At 39.2% G+C, this 23,359-nt stretch overlaps 1 protein-coding gene across 8 annotated transcripts in view; it reads left to right on the forward strand.

Annotated features, from left to right (window-relative positions):
* The first annotated feature begins 4,392 nt into the window (after nucleotides 1-4,392).
* The window catches only part of Sorbs2 (sorbin and SH3 domain containing 2), a 197,031-nt gene continuing 178,064 nt past the window's right edge, over nucleotides 4,393-23,359 (forward strand). For 2 of the 8 annotated variants that reach the window (XM_055593636.1, XM_055593638.1), the window contains exon 1: nucleotides 4,627-5,124. The gene's annotated coding sequence lies outside the window, so the exon portion shown is untranslated. Of the gene's footprint in view, nucleotides 5,125-23,359 lie in introns of all 8 variants that reach the window. The other 6 variants (XM_055593641.1, XM_055593642.1, XM_055593643.1 and 3 more) reach the window with 5 other exon arrangements.

Here is a 23,359-nt window from a genome sequence, read left to right on the forward strand (position 1 = left end):
TTACTGCAAAGAAGGAACCACATTAAGAAGGATTTCAACTTGGGAGCCAGTGGGTAAGTGGCTTATGAGCAAGACAAGGAGAAGCAGCAAATGCAGGGAAACAGCAAATTCTTTTCAAAAAAAAAAGTACATATATTCTCAACGGCTGTTACCAAAATAGCTTATTATTAAGAATAATACTAATGGCTTAGTTAGTCCATAATTTTATCAATCTTTGTTTTTAACTTTACTAAGAAGTTATGTACCATCAGGTAAGCTTAAAATGGTTATCTTATTTCAAACACTACATTTTGTTCCATTTTTAAAAGATTTGAAACGTGAAAAGAAAGACTTCAAACTTATAGAAAAGTGAGAAGAATTGAAAAATAAAATAAAAACATCCTTCACTGAAGATCCACCAGGGGTTGGTATGTTGCATAATCCTACTGCCTTTATTTAAAGAGGGGTGATAGATAATAGAGAGAGAGATCATGATAGATACATAGATAGATAGATAGATGGATAGATAGATAGATAGATAGATAGATAGATAGATAGATAGGTAAATGATAGATAGATAGATAGATAGATAGATATAGATGATAGGTAGATAGATGATATATAGACATTAGATGATGATAGATAATAGATGGTAGATATATAGACATAGATGATGATAGATGATAGGTAGATAAATGATATATAGACATTAGATGATGATAGATAATAGATGGTAGATATATAGACATAGATGATGATAGATAATAGATGGTAGATAGATATGAAAATTGATAGATAAGTATGTAGATAGGTAATAAACAGAGAGACAAAAGCTACATAACATATATGGCTATATTTGTGTGTGTGGCATAACTTAGCTCTTAGATGATAAATAGGTAGGTGATAGGTAGAGATAGATAAATTATAGATAATATAAATTTGTATGTGGTGAAACTTAGCTCTTAAAGGACAACAGGTAATAGACATTGTGTAATTTTAATGTTATAGCTAGTATTTCTAAATGTACACTGTGTTTATTTTAGAAAAATCATATTCTAGTGTGGCAATACTTTCAAACAGAACATAATTCCAAATGGAAATTTCTATCCACATTCTTCATTTTATTTCATAATAACTCCCCCAAATAGTGTATGTATTATCTCTATATGTCAATGGATATCTTATTAACTTTTAATTATGTAACAAATATAATTATGGTATATAGAAACTTGAAAATATTTTATGGACATTTTTGCTTAAAATTCCACTGTAAGACAATACCTCAATAGAGGAAACAGGCAAAATTGCCAATAAGAACTTGACAGAGGAGGTGACCTGAAAGATCCCCAAATAAAGAGATGTTCAATTTTTTCAGTGACTAGACAGTTGAAAAGTACAACCATAATAAACGATGACTTTGCAGCTACTACCCTGGCAGAAATTTAAAAAGTAGATGATACCAAGCATCCTGACTAATGAAACCAAAGGGTGGGGAGGTCCAAGACATTAGCAATTTGGAAAAAAAATCTCATCCCACAACGAAAGATGTGTTAGGAAGGCCAGAGTTGTTTCTTGAAAGCCTGTTCATAGTAATGTTTGAAATGGGCACTTTCACCAGAAGAATAAATGTTAGAGATGTGAATTAGAATGGACCCATAGCACTAGAGAGTTTGATAAGCCATGCCAGACAGAGTTTGAGGAGAGAGATTTTGACATAAAGCAAAAGCCAATGAGAACCCATGCCCTTATACAGAGATGTACTTAGCAAGCCCTCTGCAAACTTGGGCTCAACATTGGCAGATTCATACCATCACAAATTTTAAAAAATTTCACAAATTTCTTCTGTGTGATGTGATGCATAGCCATGCATGCCTGCAATTCTAGTACTTAGGAAGCAGAAACAGCAGGATCTAGAGTTCAAATTCAACCTCAACTACATTGCAAATTCAAGGTCCTTCTGGGCTAATGAAACCCTGCCTTATTAAAAAAAATATATGTATCCAGACTTCTTAACACTATTTTCTAAGTAACATGATACAACATACATAGCATTTATTTGCACTGAATTAGACATAAATTGTATGTGAACACCCCATTTAATATGAAGGACTTGAACATCTGATGATTATGCTATCCTTGGTGAGAGGAGGTTGTCCTGGGACCAGTATCCAGTGGCTAATGAGGGATAGAGATGCTTAAAGGATACCACAGGGTCAAGAAATAGCAAGGGATGGGTTTCAGTTCCTAGCAGCCTTTTCTAGTCCTGTGCGATGTGGGGGTTTCAGGGTCTTTTCTTTAGAGGAAGAACTGTTGATAGCATCATGGATGCAGGAGATACATGCTAAAGAAAGGAGACTCTGAATCCCAAAGGAAAATGACATTAATGATTTCTATACCCAGCTAAACAATCATGTAGGTAGCATAAAGACATTGTCAGGCATGCCATGAAAAAAAAAAACTCATACAAAAATCCAAAATAACCTCGGAATATTTGTTGGTAGCATTTATAAAGGGCCAATGTTTAATTAGAATCACTTCAGTTTTCCTGAAATGATGGCATTCGTAAGTGTTTTGACTGTTGAAAATGAGATAAAATTCAGAATGCATGTAAAACATTCCAGCGCTGTAGGATATCATTCAGTATTAAGGAAGCTACACATAGTGTCATATACCTGCAGTCACAGCTACTCAGTAGGCTGAAGCAGGAGGATTCCTTGAGTCCAAAAGTTGGAGACCAGCCTAGGCAACACAGTTAGATCCTGTCTTACATTCAAGAAAATATATGCATTGAGGAGTTACTGTAGTAAAGTATAGAAGGCAATAATGTATGAGCTTTCAGACTGGCTTTCAGGCAGTGGCAGAGAAAAACAGTATATATATATATATATATATATATATATATATATATATATATATATATAATGGCACGAGTCCCTAGATAATTGAGACAGACAGATCCCATGCACAGTGGGAAAGCAGAAGTAAACTTTTTGAGAGTGCCACTGGTGATGGATGGATCTATGTGAGCAAGATGCTGAAGAATAAAGAGGCACCTTGCAATCGAAGTTAAAGGCACAGAACGAGGTTCAGCAAAGAGCCTTTCAGGAATCAGAAGTATCCAGGAGTTCAGGACGCAAGGACTTTTATGCCTCTTGGGAGGTGGACATTTGAAATCAAAGAGCAGACATGCTCAAGGAACTGCAGTAATCTATTCAAGACAGCAAACTCAGTGGGTTAACAGAGGATAACTCCAGTGACCATACAAAGTGTGGGACTAACTAAGCAGGAATGATCCAGGCCTTTATTACTGGATATACTGATCCTGTGCAGATCAAATATGAATCTGCTTGGACAGGGAGAGGAGACGGGATCCCTAAATCTACATGTACAGGGTTCCTGTCACACTGGCCCTGGGAATGACTGCAGAAGGCAGGAATATTGACTTGGGCAGGAAAATGCGATACCTACAAAATACAAATCAATGTCTCTTAGCAAACGAAACTTGTCTGTTTACAAGTCCAAAGTGTTAACACTATTTCAAACAGATTTCTAGAAGCAAAACTAAGTAATGGCACTGCTTTGAAAATATATTAACTAGAACATGACTGATGACAATGCTTAAAAAGTAGAAAAGACTTGGGGGGATTTTAGAAGATTTAAATTGTTAATGGCATTAACCATGGAAGATTCTCTGAGGAGGTGGGCTTTTAAGAAAGTGTGGAATACAATCCAAACTACTCCTGCCTTGAAGGTAATTAATTCTCAAAGGATTTTTCATTAGGTTTGGATTTTTCTAGAAGTATCTTAACATTAAAAATAAAGTATAGTTGAGTTAAAGGTAGCTTTCTACAGAAACAACAAGAGAACTTTTAAAAGTTCTGCTTTAAACTGTACAATGTTTAGAGATGTTTAAGCCCATTCTTTAGATATATGGATAATTCAGAATTGATAAACTTGCCTACCTGACTGGACTATTATTAATTTGACCAGATACAACACACTATTCACGAGGCTTTGTTTGAGTTAAGTTGGCTATAAGGTTGTCACTGGCAAATAAAAACCACAGCTGTCCACATTTACCAGTGTCCTTCCCGGCCTTTCCTTCCGCGATGCCAAGGTCGAACCTGGTTTTGCCCACAGTTCCATGGTGCCCCTGTGGCGACATGCATATTATTAACCTGGATAGATGAGAATACAGCTTCTTCCTCGATCTGATCTCACAGGGTCACAGTGACGCATGCATACAACAAAAGTTCCCCAGAAAAGCCGGGAGGGCGGGGGGGGGGGGGGGCGGGGGGGCGGGGGGGGGAAGGCGGGGGCCGAGGGGGGACCCAGGGCGCTTGCGTTCTCGCTCAAACATTTAGAAAGGTAACAGAAGCTGGTCCCCCCCCCCTTCGAAAAACGATGCGTTTGATTTAAAAGAGAGAAAAAAGAAATTAACAAGCTGTGTAGCGCGCTGCACATGACCAGCCATGCTTGCTAGGTCTGTCTGTTGGCTGTTGCTATGGCTACGAAAAGCCAGCGGAACCCAATGAGCTGTCTGCAACCGCGCTGAGAGGACCAGCCATTTTACTTAGGGAAAGCAGTGTGGCACAGAGCTTCACCCAGGAAGAAGCAAATTTAAAAATAATAATAATAATAAATAATAATAATAAATCTTTTTTTTGAACGAAGAGAGCCACATCAGGCATGCCAGCGCACAATTATTGCGGCCACGTGTGCCCGCCAGCCGCCCCTGCGACAAGCTGCTGACTGCCTTTGCAATTAGCTGATTGGAGAGCGGGGGAACGCAGGGTGATAATGCTGCGTATCCGCTCGCGGGCAGCAGGAAAGGGTTTTGTCTCGGCCAGGCAAGCCTTCCCCGCACGGTTGTCTCGGCAGCTCCCGAGCTGAGAGGCCCGGGGCTCTGAAGGGAGGGGGTCGCCCCCTGCCAGCACGGGTCCTGTGCCAGGCTGCTGCTCCCGAGCCGCAGGTCTGGGACAGCAGGTGTGCGCGCGCGGATGGGCACTGGGCTGGAACGCGGGCGGACGCTCTCGGCTTCACCTGCTTCCTGTTAACAGACCGTGGGCTCGCAGGGCATCTGCTCCTCCACGCTGCAGCGGAGGCTGAGGAAGGGGCTCCGGGCATCCCACTGGACTGACGGAGGTAAGCTTTTCCCCTCTCTTGAAAGCCCGGGATACAAATGAATTGAAGCAAAACTTAACCCGGAAATTTTACATTGATCGTTAGGGATCTGAAATTAAGGGGGAGACGCTCGCATTACTCCCACAAAAATAGTGTCTAAGATAGAGAGTTACCTCGGTGAATCGAGGTTCCAGAAATTGTCTGGTAAAGAAGAGAGTACTGCTGCTTTGTGTTAGGATTTAAAATAAATATTTACTGTTTTAACAAACTGTGATGGCTTGTCTTTCTGGACAGACCTGATAGCCAATAACCTTTCTCTCTGACAGAACAATGGGTTCTTTTGTGACTTGCCCTTTGACACGTTAAAAGAACTACACAGTAAACCGGCAGCATGCAAGCTGTGAAGCATTTGTCTTCAGCCCTCGTCAGTGCTTCAAATCTTTACACCTAGGCACACCTTTAAAGCAAGTATTTCTGTTCCCTTTATAGGTCGTAATAGCCAGTGCATTTTGTACTTGTATTCTGAACCGAATGGCCCGGCATGCTGTTTGATTTAGCCCTCAGCAGTTACAGAGCAAACACTGTAAGGTATTGCAAGTTGCCTACACCTCCTCTTCCAGTATCCTGCGTGCCAGGCTACCCCAGTGCCAGGCTACCCCAGGGCACAACACCTCCATTGTACTCCCAGGCTCAGAATCCAGGGAAAGAAAAGAGATGGGAGTCTTTGCATTGAACTCAAGTGCAGCTATAGTACGTGGCAGGGAAACTTCTTTTCACAAGTAGATTCCATAGGACAGTGACACAGAAAATAGCACGCACTTCCTGCAGATACACCAATAACGGGGGTGATGTCTGCCGCTGGTCACTGCCTGAAAGTGGCACAGACTTTGAATTGAATAGGGGTTTGCCCCTTCAGAGGCATTTCTTTCCTCTATAGTCTCTTAGGAACAAGCTGGTGATTGGTCAGCCAAATCAAACTCCCTGGCAAGGAATGAGCCAAGAAATGATTAAATTCTGCTTTAGCACCATTTTAGCCTTCCCTAAGGCAATTCTACTGCTGGTATGTCAGGAAGGTCGGATTTCTTATAATGCTGTTGAAAATAGCAAAAATCATTTATCTGAAAACTTCTGATAACATATTTCTATGAGCTAAAGATGGAGTTTGCCATGAAATTTCAAATACATGGTAACTGAGATCTTTTTCCAAGAAGTAATTTATTATTTACTGTCTTTTTCTGACTAAATGGCAGAAGGAGTCTTCTGATAATGTTAATTGTGATGTTTTCGCTGACATGTGTAAACTTGAATCACCTGTTTCATATGGTAGCATACCCTCAGAGGAGCAAATCATAAAGCATAACAAGGGAGGAATTTCATAACTTTCTTTCTGTCATCAGAATTCAGGATCTAAAGATTTAGACTAAGAATCGTCGGCACAGTGAAACGTGAACACATTGGAAAAGGCTATGTATGAACATGGCTCTGACTGAAGGGGATGATTTCTGTGGGGGAAAAATGCTGAGATAACGGGATTGTACTTAGTTTAGTTTTCAAGGAAAAGCAAATGAACAGTGAGGACAAAATGAATGGTAAAAATAACCCCTTTTCAATTTCATTTCCTTTTTATGCTACCCCCAAAAGGACTCTTAGAATTAACAAAAAAACACACCTGAGGCAAGGAAATCATTCTCTATTCATTTCTCTTGGGTTAACTTTTAGAACAGGTTGTAGAAATAGCTACAGCACACCTAACTGATATGCCCTGTTGACTTTGTGCTGTCTTTTCGTGGGACAAGAACATGACAGGAAGGTGGACAGGCTCACTCATTACCTACCCCAGCTCCATTCTCCCACGTGGCTTAACCATTTAAGGCGGCAGCCATGGAAGATGAGCATGCCACACACCAGCAGCTGTTAATCCAACAGCCCTCAGAATGGAGTCAGAGAGTCCTCCTCTCCTCATCCATCAGCACTTTCCTTGGTGGTTCTTGCCTAGTTTTAGACTCAATTTCTGCCAACTCTCCTCTTGGCAGAGTCAAATATTTCATAATTTCCAAAACACACTATGAAACACTGGCAAATGTTCACACCCTCTGTTGTAGATTTTTTTTCCCTCTAACTCTCCAAGCACCGTCAGCCACTTTTAGTGGGCCCCCAAGAACCCAACAAGGATGTCCTCACCCCAGGCCCTGATGGTTCCTTACCAAACATATCAACCTGTTTCTCTCTGTCTGCAGCAGTATCATGCATTTGCCTCTGCTCACTGATTCTCTACAGTTGCACTAATCTGATTCTACAGCACTTTGTACAGCATTTAGAATCTAGCATGCAAGACATTCTGTTGCTAACTTCACTATTGGTTACTGTAAATATATCCTTGACCTAGTAGCACCTTTCATTAGAGAAACTCAAAACATAAAAAAAACAAACAAACAAACAGACAAAAAGAGGCATCAACTTTGACTTCTCAGATATGAAAATGTCACTCTGGGATCACAGTTTCATAAGAGCATGAGTGTCTCCTATTAAATAGTAATTTTCTAAAAGAAAATCTTTAAAGGTAACTTTTAAATAAACCCGCAAAAATTTCAGGAGAAAAAAAAAAAAAACTGAACATTCCTCTTTGGGATTTGCTTTGAATCAGCTTTTGATTGGAAGCCGAGTATACTGTGAGATACTTAGGAAACAGATTGAGGCTGAGGAGGGAAGGGTTTTGAGCTGGAGGGGAACTAAGGAATTGCAACACAGTGTCTAGTAACAAAAGTTTCTTTTTATTTTTCCCAAATAAACCTTGAAGGTTACTGGATCCCTCATCTGTCAATCAATCGTGCCCCACCTCCTTCCCCTCAATATGAGTTCCTAGGTAAGAGAGCGGTGTCACTGTAGCTGTAGACATGGTTTTAATAGAGACTTATCTTTCCCCCCAGATAATGGCATAATTGTTATTTTAAAAGTATTATAATCACCCTTTTTGTGGGGAAATTGCTAGAATACTGCCATCCACAGGATTGATAAATCAAGAACTACCTTTTTACATGTAAGTCCCTGTCTCTTAAGGTACCTATGTTCAAGGCAAAAGTAGTTGTTAGTTTGGTATGAATGTTTGGTACGTAAAGTAGCTCGGATTAGAGGGTTCAAAATATCCAGATGTTTCAAATTAGAAAGGAAGCTACTAGGAGATACTTAAATTCATATTTCTAGACATTTTATAATCTCTACCAGATTTGAATTTCCTAATGGAAACGAGTTAAGTCCAAGTTCCTCTTGACTGTGCTGGGCTCTAACAGTTTACACTGGCTGTCCTCTGCTGATGTTCATGTATAGCATGCTGTAATTAAAAAATGCTATAATTAAATAATAATAACCTTAAAGACAAAGTAATTGAATGTCTCATCACATATAGCAATTAGATTTTAGGAAACACAATCTCATTATGCATCTCAATCAACCTCCATATTTTATATTTAGATAATATTTGAAGATTTATCTTGTACCTAAAAATATATGGTATTATAGCGGTTGGCTCTTGCACTTTGCAGTGAAGAGTTATAATAGATGACTGCATTTGATAATTTTCTAAAGGGTGTACAAAAGGACATAAATACAATCTTTGTACAGATAGGCCTAGTCTAAACTATTGAATGTTTCAAAATATCTATAAGTCATTTCTGAAAATGCTAAGACACGTGGATTCAGCTATAGAGAAGCACTTCTGTAGCTGTTGACCTCTAAAAGTGACCCTGGCCCAATAACGCTGAAGCAGACCAAGTTGAACTGAGGTTATATTAGTTGTTTGGAGGCTAGAGTAACTGCTAAGACACAAGCCTGGAGGGCTTATGGTAAGACAGACTTATATAGAATATCACACTTTCCAATCTTAAAAACGGAAATGTGCTAGTTTATTAAATGGAAATTGTGGCCAAAAGGGACCAATTTTCTCATCCCTATATGAGGCAGAAATATGTAGGTCTAACATTGCTTTTGCTTGCCCTGAAAGGTTTGATTTGAACAGAATTCAAAAAGCCATCATTCTTCCTCAGTCTAAGCAATGGTTATCTCAAAGAAAACATTCTCATCCCCCTCGGGTGTATCTCAGTAATAATTCTTAGGTTCTTTTTATGCCTATACTGTAAATATAGGAAAATCAAACAAGAAAGAGGCTTACTCAAAAATTTCGGGGATTTTTTAAATGCACATTTTCCTGTTTTCTTAGTTTGGGGTGTTTTTATCCAACACAGACGTTCAGTTCCTCTACTTTTCCTTTGAGAAGTGCTCACAAAGGAGGGCAAATATTAAAAAGGATTTTCTTATCATGAACCAGACCCTCTGTCTTCAGGACATACTTTTATATACTATTTAAAACCAGCACTCAAGTGCTTAAGTTTGCAGTAACATTCTTACAGATTATTAAGGTGAATCCAGGCCCAATGTAGAAAGAAATCTTTTCAGATTCCTTTCCTACTCTTTTTTTTTTGACTGGTCAGAGTTGGGAACAGAGGCAACAGAACAGAAATGTCTCTGATTCTGCAGCCCCTCCATGGTCTTCTCCTTGAGAGAAATAGATCTCAGTCTCTGGATCGCGACCCCATCTGGGGTCTAATGATCCTTTCATAGGGATTGCCTAAAATATTTACATTACAATATATAACAATAGCAGAATTATTAAGTAGCAACGAAAATAATTTTATGACTGGCAGGGGAGGTCACCACAACATGAGGAACTGTATTAAAAATCAAAGCATCAGGAAGGCTGCGAACCACTGGTTTAGAGGCTTTGAAGGTATTTGTAAGGATCAGCCCCAAAGACCAACAAACTACAACAAAAAGGGGCTTCTGACCAAAAGTGTCAATACTTAGAAAGTTCCCAGCAGGAAATACAAATGTCAGTAGGACTGGTGTGATGTTTTTAAGTGTACAAACAAACAAACAAAATAAATCAGCAACAACAAACCAATATCCATCCTGGCCACGCTGGAGAAAATACTTTTATTTAAGTGTTCATTCTGTCATTCTCTACAAAGTCCATGAGCCGATTTCCAGGCCAGGATTGCTGGCTTCTCCAGAGCACTTAGACCTCCAAGGAAGTAACCAGCACAGAGGTCACATCCCTATAGACAGAAATGAGCCTAAGCTTATGACTGTGGGAACTCTTTCTCTACCTATTAACTAAAGCTCAGCTACTTCTGAGTGAATAGTTTGCACCCTTTACCCACACTTAATACAACTAGGGGGAAAAAAAACCAATAATATCAATAACAATGGTTAGGAAGCCCTCACTGGATGCTGAAAAGGGGGCTTAGTTTTTGTGGCTTATCAGCATGCCCTCACACCTTATCATGCCATTTTCTGTGCTGAAGTTAACAGAGGAAAGAGGAGCAGATAACAATAACTCCAGCTATTCCTGTGCCCAAGGGTGTCTTCTGTGAAGGGTGAGTGTGTTCTGGAACAAGTGCACGTCATCTGTCAGCCAATACCATGTTTTATACCGTGAAGAGTCAACACCTTTTGAAAAAAAAAAAAACAAAAAACTTGTCTCTTAATAGCTAGATCTAGACTTTTGTTATTGTTCTTAAAGATTTATTTAATTTTATTTTACGTGAATGGATGTCTTCCCTGTACTTAGTCTACACAGGATATTGTGTGCTATCTGTGGAGTCTAGGGAGGGTATCAGATCCTCCTGGGACTTGGAAGCTTTAGAAGGTTGTGAGCTATCACGTGGATGCAGGGACTCCACATGGGCCCTCCGCTAGAGCATAAGCTGCTCTTAACTACTGAGACATCTCTCCGACTCCCTTGTTTTTTGTATTTGAAAGCAGTCTTGCTAGGTAGCCCAGGCTGGCTTCTATCTCTGCTTTCTGAGTATTGGGAATACATACATTTGCTGCCACACCCAGATCTGAAAATATAACTTAGTAGTCAAGATGAAAATGTTAGAACCAATCAATTGTTGCCACAGTGAGGACGGTCTTGTGTTCTGCGTGCCTGTCTGTCTGCTAGGTTAGACAATTTTAGGTAAAGTACCTAAATGTGAGTACCTAATGTTAGAGAGAAAGAAAGAGAGAGAGAGAAAGAAAGAAAAGAAAGAAAGAAAGAAAGAAAGAAAGAAAGAAAGAAAGAAAGAAAGGAAAGAAAGAAAGAAAAAAGAAAGAAGAGGAACAGTGCTTGGGTAGAACAAAAGTGACAAGGAAAATTCAACTTTAGAATGGCAGCTGGGGCATGGAAGGCATTCGGGAACAGGTTGGCCCATTAAATCTTCCGTCAGCATTCATAGATTGAATAAATGGTCCGTAGTAATCAGATCTTCTGTCCACATTGTACTAACGCTGACATGTGATTTAAAAAGGCCGTTTCTACCCAGAGATAAAAAGTAAATAAAGAAATGTTTATTTTTTCTTTCTTTTTTGAAATTACAAAACAGAGGAGAAGAAAAAAAAATGAAAATTTTAGGAAGGACTATTATGTTTTAAAGTAAAATATAGTTTTCCTGAAGAAAGGCACTCACTTCACGTCAACAGTTTCATAACACAGGGATATTGCCAGGACCTGGGTAAAGCTCACATGTAACTCAGAGTGTCATGAATAATTCAGACAAGGAAATGAGATTTCTGTTCGTTTGAAAGCGTCTGGTTATATTCACACCCATTGAGAAAACAAGATCAACATGAACAAATTCACATTTGCCTTCTATTTAAAATAGCTTAAGGAAGATAATTTAAACACCACAAAGTTTAAGATATTTCTTCTTAAGCTTTGGAGTATAATTAGAGAGCTTAAGCTGAGAAATGATGTCAATTTAGGGAGATCTTTTTAAGTTGAAAATCCGTAAAAAGCTGGAAGACCTTATATAAGCAATGAAAATAACGGCTTCTAAGTAGACTCAAGCAAATGAAAGCTAAAATACTTAGCATTCAGAAAGCTACAGAAAATATACTTTTAAAGGTTTATTTTTTAATTTTCTCATACGTCTGTCTGTGTGTGGTTTGGGCTCATGTGCCCGTGCCTGCAGAGACATGACACGTCTAATCTGTGTGTGGCTGGAGCTCCAGGTGATTGCAGGCTGCAGGGTGTCCTTGCTGGGCTTCAAACCTGGGTCATCGGCAGGAGCCAGAGATGTTGTTAACACAGAGATGTCGCTCCAGCCAAGCTGCAAAAAAATGTTACTCCCAAAAAGACCCAACCTGATCAGGCCAAAGAATGCTGAAGATTCACCACTTACCCTGGGCCACTATCCTAACAGCTCTATGTGCCTTAACTCTCAGAAGAGAAGCTAAAAACAGTATGGCAAATATACCAAGAGTAGGTCCTTTTGAGGGCATGTGACTCAGAGGTACTCAGAGAGACTTCCGTGATCTTTCTGCCAAAGAAAGATTTAACAGGGTCATATGCTTAGTTTCTCCTTACACTTTGCATATTGCATTTTTATGCCATTTTAATGGCACTTTTCTAGATATGTCTAATCATCCCAGGTGATTTCATGAGAAAGCAACAGTGTTTTAGCTCTTTACTCCATCATGGGCTTGGCTGAAAGTAAATTACGGTTGGATACTAGACTGATTAGGTTATAGACATATAGGTTTATATGTATGTAAATATAACATGTGAATGAATGGAGGTTAAATTCAAGTAATGAAAATTGATTCCACGCAACTTCCATCATGAGAAAATTAATATGGTCCATATATCTTTAGATGTTCTTTTTGTTAGGGGATTGTTGCACAGGGGTGGTGTCCTTTTTAGGTAAAACACTAAGGAATCCTTTGAAGTCTTCGAGGTATCTTGAACAAAGGAAGTCCTTACACAATAGAAAATAACTTGGCTTATTTTGCACATTATCAGCTTCCCTCACAATTTAATCTCGAGAAAGACCTAGCCTCATGGTAGTGACATCTGAGAATTAAAAAAAAAAAAAAATCAGGAGAGAAGATAGACATCTGATTTACCAAAGAAATGATAATCACTCCTTTTAACTACCTCTGTTTAGGGAGAAGGATTTTCTTAGGTTGTTTCCTCAGACACTGAGGGTCTATCCTGAATTCTCTGACTTTACATAGATACATGTCTTTTTCAGATGGGATGCCATCTGAAATCTGATTACGCCACTGGCTTCCTTTCTACCAGAGCTTTAATTCTATAAAAACCGACGACGTGACTGATGACTTTCCCCTAAGTTAAGCAAAAACTCCCTTCTACAGTGTAAAAAGTATTTGGACTGCATTTTAAATTAATTTTTGGATTTACTAGCAGGGCATAGGATACTGTCACCCTTATTTAATAAAAGTGAATGATGATCAAAGTCATAAATAACCTGGTGTAGCTTGAAAAGTCACTGTCCTTTTTTGATCCAGTGTCCCATCATTGCCTCATAAGGACTCCAGCAAAGTCATTTGACTTGAGCTGTAGATTACCAAGGGATGTCTTATTACATCCTAATCATTTGAAACTCTAATTTTTTTCTTCCTTTGAAAGAAATTAGAAAAACATGGCCTCAGAACTCTGTTTCCTCCCTTTAGGGCTTTGATATTTATTTTTGTAACTGTCAGGAATGCAAAGATTAGGATCATCAAGTTGTTTCCTAGAGACTGTTCTATCCCTGAACTGCCCAGTTCCCAGACTCCTCAGTGTTTTGTTGCACTCTGCTTCTGCTCCAGTCTGTGAAGAGAGGTCTGGAAGTCTGTGGTACAGAAAAGGTCTGCAGGGAATGGAGGACCCACAAGGGCTTCAGGACATGGAGTGTGTGCCATTCTTTGGGTCACCTAACCAAAAGAACTTTCAAGTTTAGAAAGAACTAAGAAGAGTGTTGCTCTGAAATTTGCTCGTTTCCATTTCTAACTAGAAGCAAATTATTTCCAAGAAATCTACATATGTTCTAGCTGATACATCCCAGAGCAAGGGAGAATATTTTATCTGGCCAACAAGATAGGACAACTCCTTGGATGCCTGGCATTGGGAAACACCACTTCCCACTGACAAGAGCATTCATTGGTCAGTACATTCTCTTGGGAAATAAAATCAGCATTCTTCCTGGCAAATATAATGCCAGGTGACAAAATGATTCTAAAACCATTATCAACATATTCTCTCAACAAACATACCAGTACCATGAGTTCATATTAAGTAAACCAAGGTATCAGGGAATTATCCTTTCTGGTAGATGGAGATGACCATATAAGGACAGAGTCTTTCATTCTTCCTTCCTATACTTTTAAAGCTAGTGTCTCAGTTGTTGAGTTAACACAAATTAGCTGGCCACACCCCTCCTAATCCTATCTAGTATTAAAAAGTTCTCAAAAGGGGGAAGTGACTGAGGGTAGATAAACCTCAGTGTTAGAGTGCATGCACCAAGTTCCCTGGGTTCAGTTCTCAGCTCTGCAAAGAGTACTGGGTAAAGGAAAGCAGAGAATGAGAAAGATCCTGTGTGCTCGGTACAAATTCAAGGAGACACCAGATAGAAATGGAAATGTTGACATTTTCATTACATTTTTGTTGTGGTGGTTGTGCTTAGTTTTTAAATGGAAATGGGATCTCTGTTACGTAGCTCTGGATGTCCTGGAACCCACTACTCAAACTAGTTTGCTCTCAAACTCACAGAGATCTCCCCCTGCCTCTGCCTTCCAAATGCTGTGATTAAAGGCTCGCACCACCACGCCCAGCAGTGATTGCGTTTTAGAGTTGATATTTTCCACGTCATTAATTTGTTTGTTTTGTTTATTGTACATATATATATATATCTCAGGGAACCACCCTGTGTTTGTGGTAGGGGAAATGATGAGAAGTTGAGCTAGGAAGCCAACAGGGGAGCTCAGTTCACTAAGACAGGAATGTTAGCTATGCAGCTGAATATAGAAGATGATGGCTATACAAAGGATACAAAAGTAACACATAGAAACTCTGTGTTGGAGGAGATGACAACAAAAGACCCTGAGAAGAGAGACTCCTTAGAGGATCAGGGAAGGAAGCTTAGGGAAATACAATGCTAGTGAATGTCTTACAGGATCGGTGCATACAGCATTCCTATGAAAGCAAAAAGGGAAAGTTACATAAATGCCAGCATTTCTCTCTCTCTTTTTAATGCTTCTCAAAGCAATTCTTGATACTTGCATTCCCAAATAAGTACGAAAACCCTTAGCTTAATCAAGGCCTAACTTTAAAAGCATTTAAATTGACCATCAAGAAGCATTTAAACCACTATAACCATTGTGGAAAACAAAATAAATATTGCTCAAAAAATTACATCTACCCCATCTTACTTATTGGAAGGGTTGCATTACAGGCTGGGGCCTAGTGGAACAAAACCCCATGGGACTTAGTCACAACTCTAAAGTGAGCAGCCTTCGCTACCACTTCTAAAGTGAGCAAGACTTTGGGAGTGAACAGCACAAAGATGAAATATAAGACTACGTAATTCATAGCACCAATATCCGACAGGAGGAATGTTGTTGACAGCTGATGTAGAAGGTTACAGAAAGACTCCACTTACTTCTTGGTCCTTGACAGTCTTGCAAAGCCAGGCAGGTGGTGTACAGGGCCACCTCTGCTACCCTCTTTGATGAGGTCTGTGGATGAATCCCAGCAGGCCTATGCAATGCTCCTCTAAGAATGGATCATTGGGATATTGGAAGATATTGAGATATTGGCTGATCAAGTGACAGGAGAGATGGTGATACTCTCAACCAAAGTGGATAGAGAGGGCTGAGGGTTGAAGCATGCAGGACTTGGCATGCTTGATGAAAATGTCTTCATAAAGGCACCTAGCAAGCAGCCAGGAATACTTCAGCTATCAGGAGCAGTAAAGCAAATTCAGGAGCCAATGAGGGCTCTGATGTTGCCTACATGAAGGGAGCAGGAAGAAAATGGTGGCCTCTTGTGGCTTGACCCTACTGCCTCTGTGGGAGACATTTTCCTCACTGACGCATGCCTAATCAATAAGAGACTCTAAAGAAACCTTTTCAGTTTTTAGAAAATGATTCACATTTTTTGCAGTACCTTATCTTTTAAATTTTTTATTTAATTAAAATAAAATAATGTCTTCCCTTCTCTCTCATCCTTCCAACCCTTCTTGTGTTTACTTCCCACACCCTCTAAAATTCATGGCTTCTTTTGCTTTAGTTATTATTGTAACATATATATGCAAATAATTATGGAAATATAGCCTGCCATTAAATATAATTGTTCAGTTTACTTAAGTCATATCTTTTGACACTACAATTTTCCCATTTCTCCCATATCATTTTAAAATAAATGATAATACTCTTTATTTCTTTGTTTTAAAAACATAGAGTTTGACTGATAAATGCAATTCCCATGAAGAAATAATGAATGTTAATAAAAATTAGCATATTAGCCATTTTTTTTTTTTAGTAATTTTGTTGTTAGATGTTGAACTAAAGTTGTTTAGGTTTCTTTTTTTTTAATCCATTGAAGTTATCATTGTAAGTTAGGCTTCTTGTAAAAAAAAAGATTTAAATGATAAATTATTTCAGAAGGTTTCATGAAGATTGGATGGACTATATACTCTGACCGCGTACAGCTGAGACTGGTATATAGAAAATGCTATAGACATGTTACCGTCAGCAGGATGTGCTGTTGCAGGCCTGGGAGGAGTCAGGACCAGACTGTCACAAGGTCAAGCCCAGCCTGGGCTGCATAGCAAGACTCTGTCCTCCCCCTCACAAAAAGGGGATAAGGTGGGGGGGGTGGTAAAGGCACTCACTGGTAAGGCTGATGATCTGAATTTGGTCCCTGAACCCACAGGGAGGAAGGAGAGAACTTACTCCTGCCTGTTGCCCTCTGACATCCACACGTGGTGCTGCAGCACACATATGCCAATATATGTGTGCATGCCCACGCATGAGCCTACAGAAACATGCACATGCAAACCAATAAATGTAAGAAAAATAAGTTCAGAATAAGGAGACAAGTCAGGAGGGAGGGAAGGAGGGGGAGAAGGAGGGAGAGAGAGAAGGAAGGAGGGAAGAAAAACCTGCTACCAATTACTCTGTCATCCTTATAAAAGTGAGTTCATTGGGAGACAGACACTGAGAAGCTCTGCTTCTCCAGGCTGTTCAGTGACGTCAGTGGTGACTAGCTAGAATCTTGCTCTTGGGAATGTTCACAGCCACGTGGACAGTCACACAGCAAGTGACCAAGCACTGAGAGGGCACACACAGAAGAGCAAGAGTATGGCTGGTCTTACCTGGGCCGCTTCAGACATGTGCTAGGCAAAGACAGGCTCTGCGTGTGAAATGACACTGTCTGCTGGTGAGCAGGGCTTAGAAAGAACTTGGGAGGTTGGTGGGTGGGTCTGAGGTTAAGAACAAACTTGGAAATGAGGCTTCGTGTGTTGTGGGAGTGAATGCAAGGCCACTGCAGTCACGTGAACTTGGGATTCTTTCCAGTTCCTTGACTGTTAACTCAGGGTATGCAGACAGCTTCTTGCTGCTGTAGCTCTCTTCAATACTTAGGGATGACAGCAGTCACCTATGAGCATCACCACTAAAACATAAGGAAATGTTTGGAAAGTGAATGTAAAATGACTCGACTATGGAGCAGGGATTTATTCAGTCAAGACCCGTGGCCAACCAATCCCTCTCCTAAGGTCATGCTTATATAACTAAGGTGGCTAGGTCCAGAACAAAAGACTAAAACAAAACAGCTACATAATATACATAAAAATGCATTTCCACATTAGAGAAAAATAAAATCTTACTACAAAACTTACCAGGTTTCAATGATTACCTTATTCTTAGACTGCTAAAGAAATTTCTCCAGGAGAGGAGTTGCCCATCTCTGTATCTTCTGGTCCCAACTGGATTGTTCTCCTCAGTAAGGTCCACTATTCTCCCAACACATGAAAGAAAGAAAGGAAGAAAGAAAGAAAGAGAAAAAGAGAGAAAGAAAAAGAAAGAAAGAAAAAGAAAAAGAAGGAAAGAGAAACTATGTATTGGGAGAGAATGCAGGTAACCACTGCTCTTGGAGAACTGAAGTCAGCTGTATTAACAGAGGCTAGAATCTAAGTATAAACAACTTGCTTACAATATGCCTATGGGCTGATCTAAAACGTAGTCTTCAGCTCCCATGGCACTGGAGCTTGGTGCTCTTCAGCGTTAGTCAGGGAGGTCATATTACATTAACAATTCCTATAGCTTACCTTAATGGCTGCCAGTCAGTGGACGCTGCTCCAGGTAGCTTGCCAAATTTGTTAAACTTCTCTTGTTGACTATTCACAAAAGCACGCCAATGAGGGTGTTAGTCTCATCTTGCAGAAGAGGACATGGACCCAGAGATGTTGGACAACTCATACAGGATCACATATACGGGGAAAGTGGGACTTGAACTTGGATCTTTGATGGTCCAAACCTTGTGCTCTTACTGTTTTTTTTTTTTTTTTCAAGACTCATCTATTTGTGGGAGCTACAGGCCAGCCAAAAGAAAATGTTACAATTTACATTTTATCATTATCTCTATGGTTTTGCACATGGGCACTGTGGAAATATTTGTTTAGATGCAAATATCAACTTTCCTCCTCAAAGACCTCTAACAATGAAAAGAGGTAGGCAATCAAAATCTGAGATGTCGATAATCACTTTTATATGCTGAAGTTATAGGTGATTTTTTACTTTTCTTTACTTAATATTTTTGCTTCTCTATACTTTATTTTCTTTTTGAGGGTCTCATCTAGTCCAGGATGGCCACTAAATCCCTGTGTAGCCAAGGATAACCTATAATTTCTAGTTCATCTCTCTTCATTTTCCCCAAGTGCTGGGATTGCAGGCCTCCTCCACCAGACCCAGTTTTATGGGTTGTCAGTGGTCAAACCCAGGGTTTGCTGCATGCCAGGCAAGCAACCCCAACTGAGCTACACCACAGCTCACTCGTCCTTACTTTTAAAATCTAGTGTAAGCTCTGAAATTTTCAAAATAAGGAGATGCACCTAAAAGAACCAAAGGGAATAGGTGAGGCTCCAACTGACATTTAGGTAGCTCATTGCGATGTTGTAAGACAAAGCAACAGAAAAAAAAAAAAAAAGTAAAAATCATGTGCGTGTAAGTGCTTTATCAGTTCCACTTATTTTGAAAATTGGCATCTGCTGTAGTTTAAGAGATTATGTGTACCACTGGGAGATGGGTGGCTGGCAACTTGAACTTCTGTGTGTGTAGTGTCAGCAGCAGACCCCTGTGTTTGCTGGCGATGAAGATTTGCCCTGGATTAGGAATGATTAGTCCTACTTTGTGGCTGAGTAAGTTCAAATGGAGTTCAGAAATAATCAACTGCCTTGTACCAATGCGCGTGTCAAACAGTTTCCCTTTTGTGGACCATGGAAGACCAATCTAAAGAAGAAAAATGGCGCGTATGTCCTGTGAGAAAAATCACCTTAGCATCTCCACATTTTTAGGGCAGTATCTAGTACTATAAATAGTAAGTTTGAACACTAACTTTTATAAGTTTTATTACACAGGTAAGTATTAATATGCTTGGGAAGATAACTCATCCTGCCCCTTTACAGGAAGAAAAGGAACCGGAAACAGAGCTCAGTGGAAAACCCTGCTTAGCATGCATCAGCCATTGGCTGAGATACCCACTACCAAAAATAATAAAACAGAATAAGAGAAAAAGAAGGTATAGTAATTGAAAGGGTTCTTCATAAGGTTTCAGTGCTCATTTCACAGTATAAAGCATGACTGTGGCTAACTGTTCATTCTTCATCCCCTCATGCATTTTTCATCATCACGATATAAGTTTCATCATCAACTAAGATAACATACTATGTGAGCAGGCAAAGGTCCAGGCAGGCCCCGTGGAGTTCCTATTCTGTTAAGGTCTATTTATGCTTCCTATATGAGGCTTGGTTGCCAGATTCATGAAGGTATGAGTTGGCATAAACAATACATGTTATTTGCTAAGTGTTTACTGTGTTGGCAGATGTGTTTCCCATGTTTTCATCTTATGCCTTTGGAAGGTAATTAAGTGTGGCAATGTGGCAAATGTCTGCTCTTTCTAACTTGAGTAGAGGTATGTAGCTTTGAAGTTGTGCCTAATTCATCGTGCTTTCAGAATTAGCAATGAAGGCATTAAAGTTGCTTACCAAGAAGGTTATTTTAATAAGCACCAACATTTTTATACCTTTAAAAGTACAGTGGTTTTCTTGTATTATGCATGAGTGTTCACTCACGGCCTTCACTTGATTATTCAAATTTTTATAAGCTGGTCACTGTGCAATATTCATACTGAGTGCTTGAGTCACCCCATCTGCCCATTTGTGAGATGTGAAAGATGAAAGCAATTCCAATGGTAGAGTCAACACCTGGTAACAAATGTTGCTCATTTTTGGCAAATGTGAGTGCTCATTTATCTGGGTTCTATGTGAATATCATCAGTCGATAAGGGATAAACATATTTTAGAGCCCTTGAGAACCAAGAGGCACTTTCTGTCAGCCCAACAGATTGGTGTATGAACAGGGATATTAACATTCCTAACATTCAAATGCTAAAATTCCCTTCTCCGTGGAGAGAACATTTATAAGCATAACTGACTGCATTGATCACAAATAAGAGTCTGTAATGGCTCCTTTCATGTGAAAACCATTGCAATTTTAGAGGGATCCATCTCCTTGCACACCTTGCAATAATCCCTGCGTTTTTCAGCCCTTATCCACTTGAACACATCCAAACAGATGAAATGACACAGAGACTTGTAACTTACATGGAAAGTCACAATGGATATAATGTGAGAGAGAATGGGGAATGTTTCAGTTGGTCTCTGTGATTGGAGACAGTTTGTAGTTCCCTCCTTAATGGTATACCTTCTTTATTGTTCAAAAGATTTTACGTTTTTATCCAGTGCCGGTTTCTCTCAGAACAAGCTAATTTAACCACTGGAGCAGTAGATGGAGATAAGTGTAACCAGGAGTAATGCTCTACATCTCCTTGGAAGCTGTAAAATTAGACATTTCTTTGGCCTAGAAATTAGCAAGCTCCATTCCTAGTCCTTTGTGGTATGACAAGTACATTGTTTTTCAGAAAAGCACAAATGTCAAGTGAAGCCAGTTGTCATGTTGAAGTCAGTGTCACTCTGGCTTCAACACAGTCCAAGTTTGATGTAGTTACTGTGTTGGAAGAAATTTCAGAGTCAAAAGAAATTTCTAAATACACTGAAAGGAACAGTGAGAAATGGTCCGGAAACAACACTGGCAAAACTGCTTAGAAAGCTTTCATCTTAATCATTTTTATGAACTTTAAATACTTAAAAGAGGAGTGTCATCAAGTATTGCATCCACAATCACAATGATACATTATTAATTCTCCTTCAAATGACCCTTTTGTAACAAATGAATATATTCTCAAGATACAATGTAAGTTTATCTCCTTAAAGGTAAAGCCAGAAGAGAATGTAAATGAAATGATGAATTTATTTGTTAATCTACATTTACATAGTTTCTTATTAAATCAACTCAATTATCATATTACGTATATATAATTACAAAATAATATATACCATAGTCTATATAGTTATGTAATTTGCAAGGTATCATTATGAATATAATTTTATTATTCAATTAAAAACTGAATGTTGATAAATAATGAAATTATTATGTTATTTTTTAATAGCTCTCATAAACTGAAACTCTGAGCATCCTTGTAGTTCATTCGTCTGGATGAAATAATTGAGATAAATGAGGAAGAATGGGGAATTCTCTACAGGGCTGGCTAAAGGGGAAGGAAATCAGTTCATTTCCTCTGAATTAAAAAAGTATCTATTAGTCATCTCAAGGCAGTATAAAAGTAGCCCTCAAAAAAAGACCTGAATCTGACTTTTGAGGATTATAAAAAGAGCGTTAGTTATTATATTAACTGAAAGAGGAAGAAAAAAGGGCCATCACAACAAAGATGACCTGACCTGACCTGAAACAGTGAGTCAAACACCTGAAAGGATAGTTGGAGCTCCCAGCCTGTCAGCCTGGAACCCTGTATTCACTAGCCCGTGTTCTTAAGTTTATAGGTCGTGGTGTTGGTTTCAACTTGAAATTTCCAGTACCTTTGTAGCTACCCAAAATAGAACATGGTGCCCAAGTGCATTTTGGAGACTCAAAGGTGTGCTCAGATGTGTGTGAGACTTTTAAAGAGGCCAAGTGGGTAGATCCTAATCAAGTAACAGGAACATGGAGTTCACATTACAGAATGATGATAGAGCTGCCAGAGTTTACAGCTCAAGATGGGTAAAATGATGGGCACCATTTGTCCTGGCCTGTCTAGTTCCTCCTCTTTACCCAACATTGTATATGCAAGTCCAAGGGAAACCTCAGTTTTAATATATTCATCTATCTTTGCAGCTAGAATTCATTACACAGTATAACTTTTAGACTTACCAATAAATAAACTACAATAGAATGCTATAAAATTATTTCAGCTGTGACTTTTTTTTTTGTTCAGAAGCATTTGACTAAGTAATTAATTAACATTAACAGAAATTAATTTATCTCTGAGAATTATCTCCTTTTTTGGTTCATTTTTCTAATTATCCTACATCACATTTTTTCCTTTGATAACTGATTCTGAGATCATTTTGCCCTACTTGAGTGTCTCTTAATGCCTTCATTACCTTTTCAACTACAATGCTCCAAACTTTCTCTTTCTCTTTAGAAGACATTCTATTCCTCCTGTCTCAAATTATTGCAGCTCTTACCGTCTCTGCTGTTAGTGTCTCTTTTCTTTTCTTCATAGAAGCCTCTTTTTGTTGCTCCATCGAACCTAGCACCGGATACTTAAATGAGCTGGGTGTTGTGTCCAGCAGGTTCATCAGGGTTTGAACAGCAAGTCTCTATCAAGGCTACCTCCTAGGAAAAAAAGCAGCATTTGGCACTAGAGCAGCCTTGCTGTACCTGGCATAAATCCACAGGAACCTTTGTTAGCCCATTCCAAATGAGTGATCAGTGCCTTCTGTGGCCTTCCACCTCTGACAGAAGCAATGTTCCTCAGCCCCTCATTCAGGAATGGTTTTGTTATGTATTCATCCTCCACATTCTAATCTTCAAAACGTGAAGGTTCATTGGCTTTAGATATGTCTCCCAGCCATTATTTAAGAATACATGAAAAGTGACATACATAGTCAAAGTTGGTACTCCACAATGTGTCAGATTTCTGAAGTGGTGTACTTAGGGATAACATAGATAGATAGATAGATAGATAGATAGATAGATAGATAGATAGATACATACATACATACATACATACATACATACATACATACATACATACATA

This window comes from Psammomys obesus, unplaced genomic scaffold (assembly GCF_907164565.1).
Source record: "Psammomys obesus unplaced genomic scaffold, mPsaObe1.curated_primary_1811, whole genome shotgun sequence".
In the NCBI taxonomy this organism is placed as follows: Eukaryota; Metazoa; Chordata; class Mammalia; order Rodentia; family Muridae; genus Psammomys; species Psammomys obesus.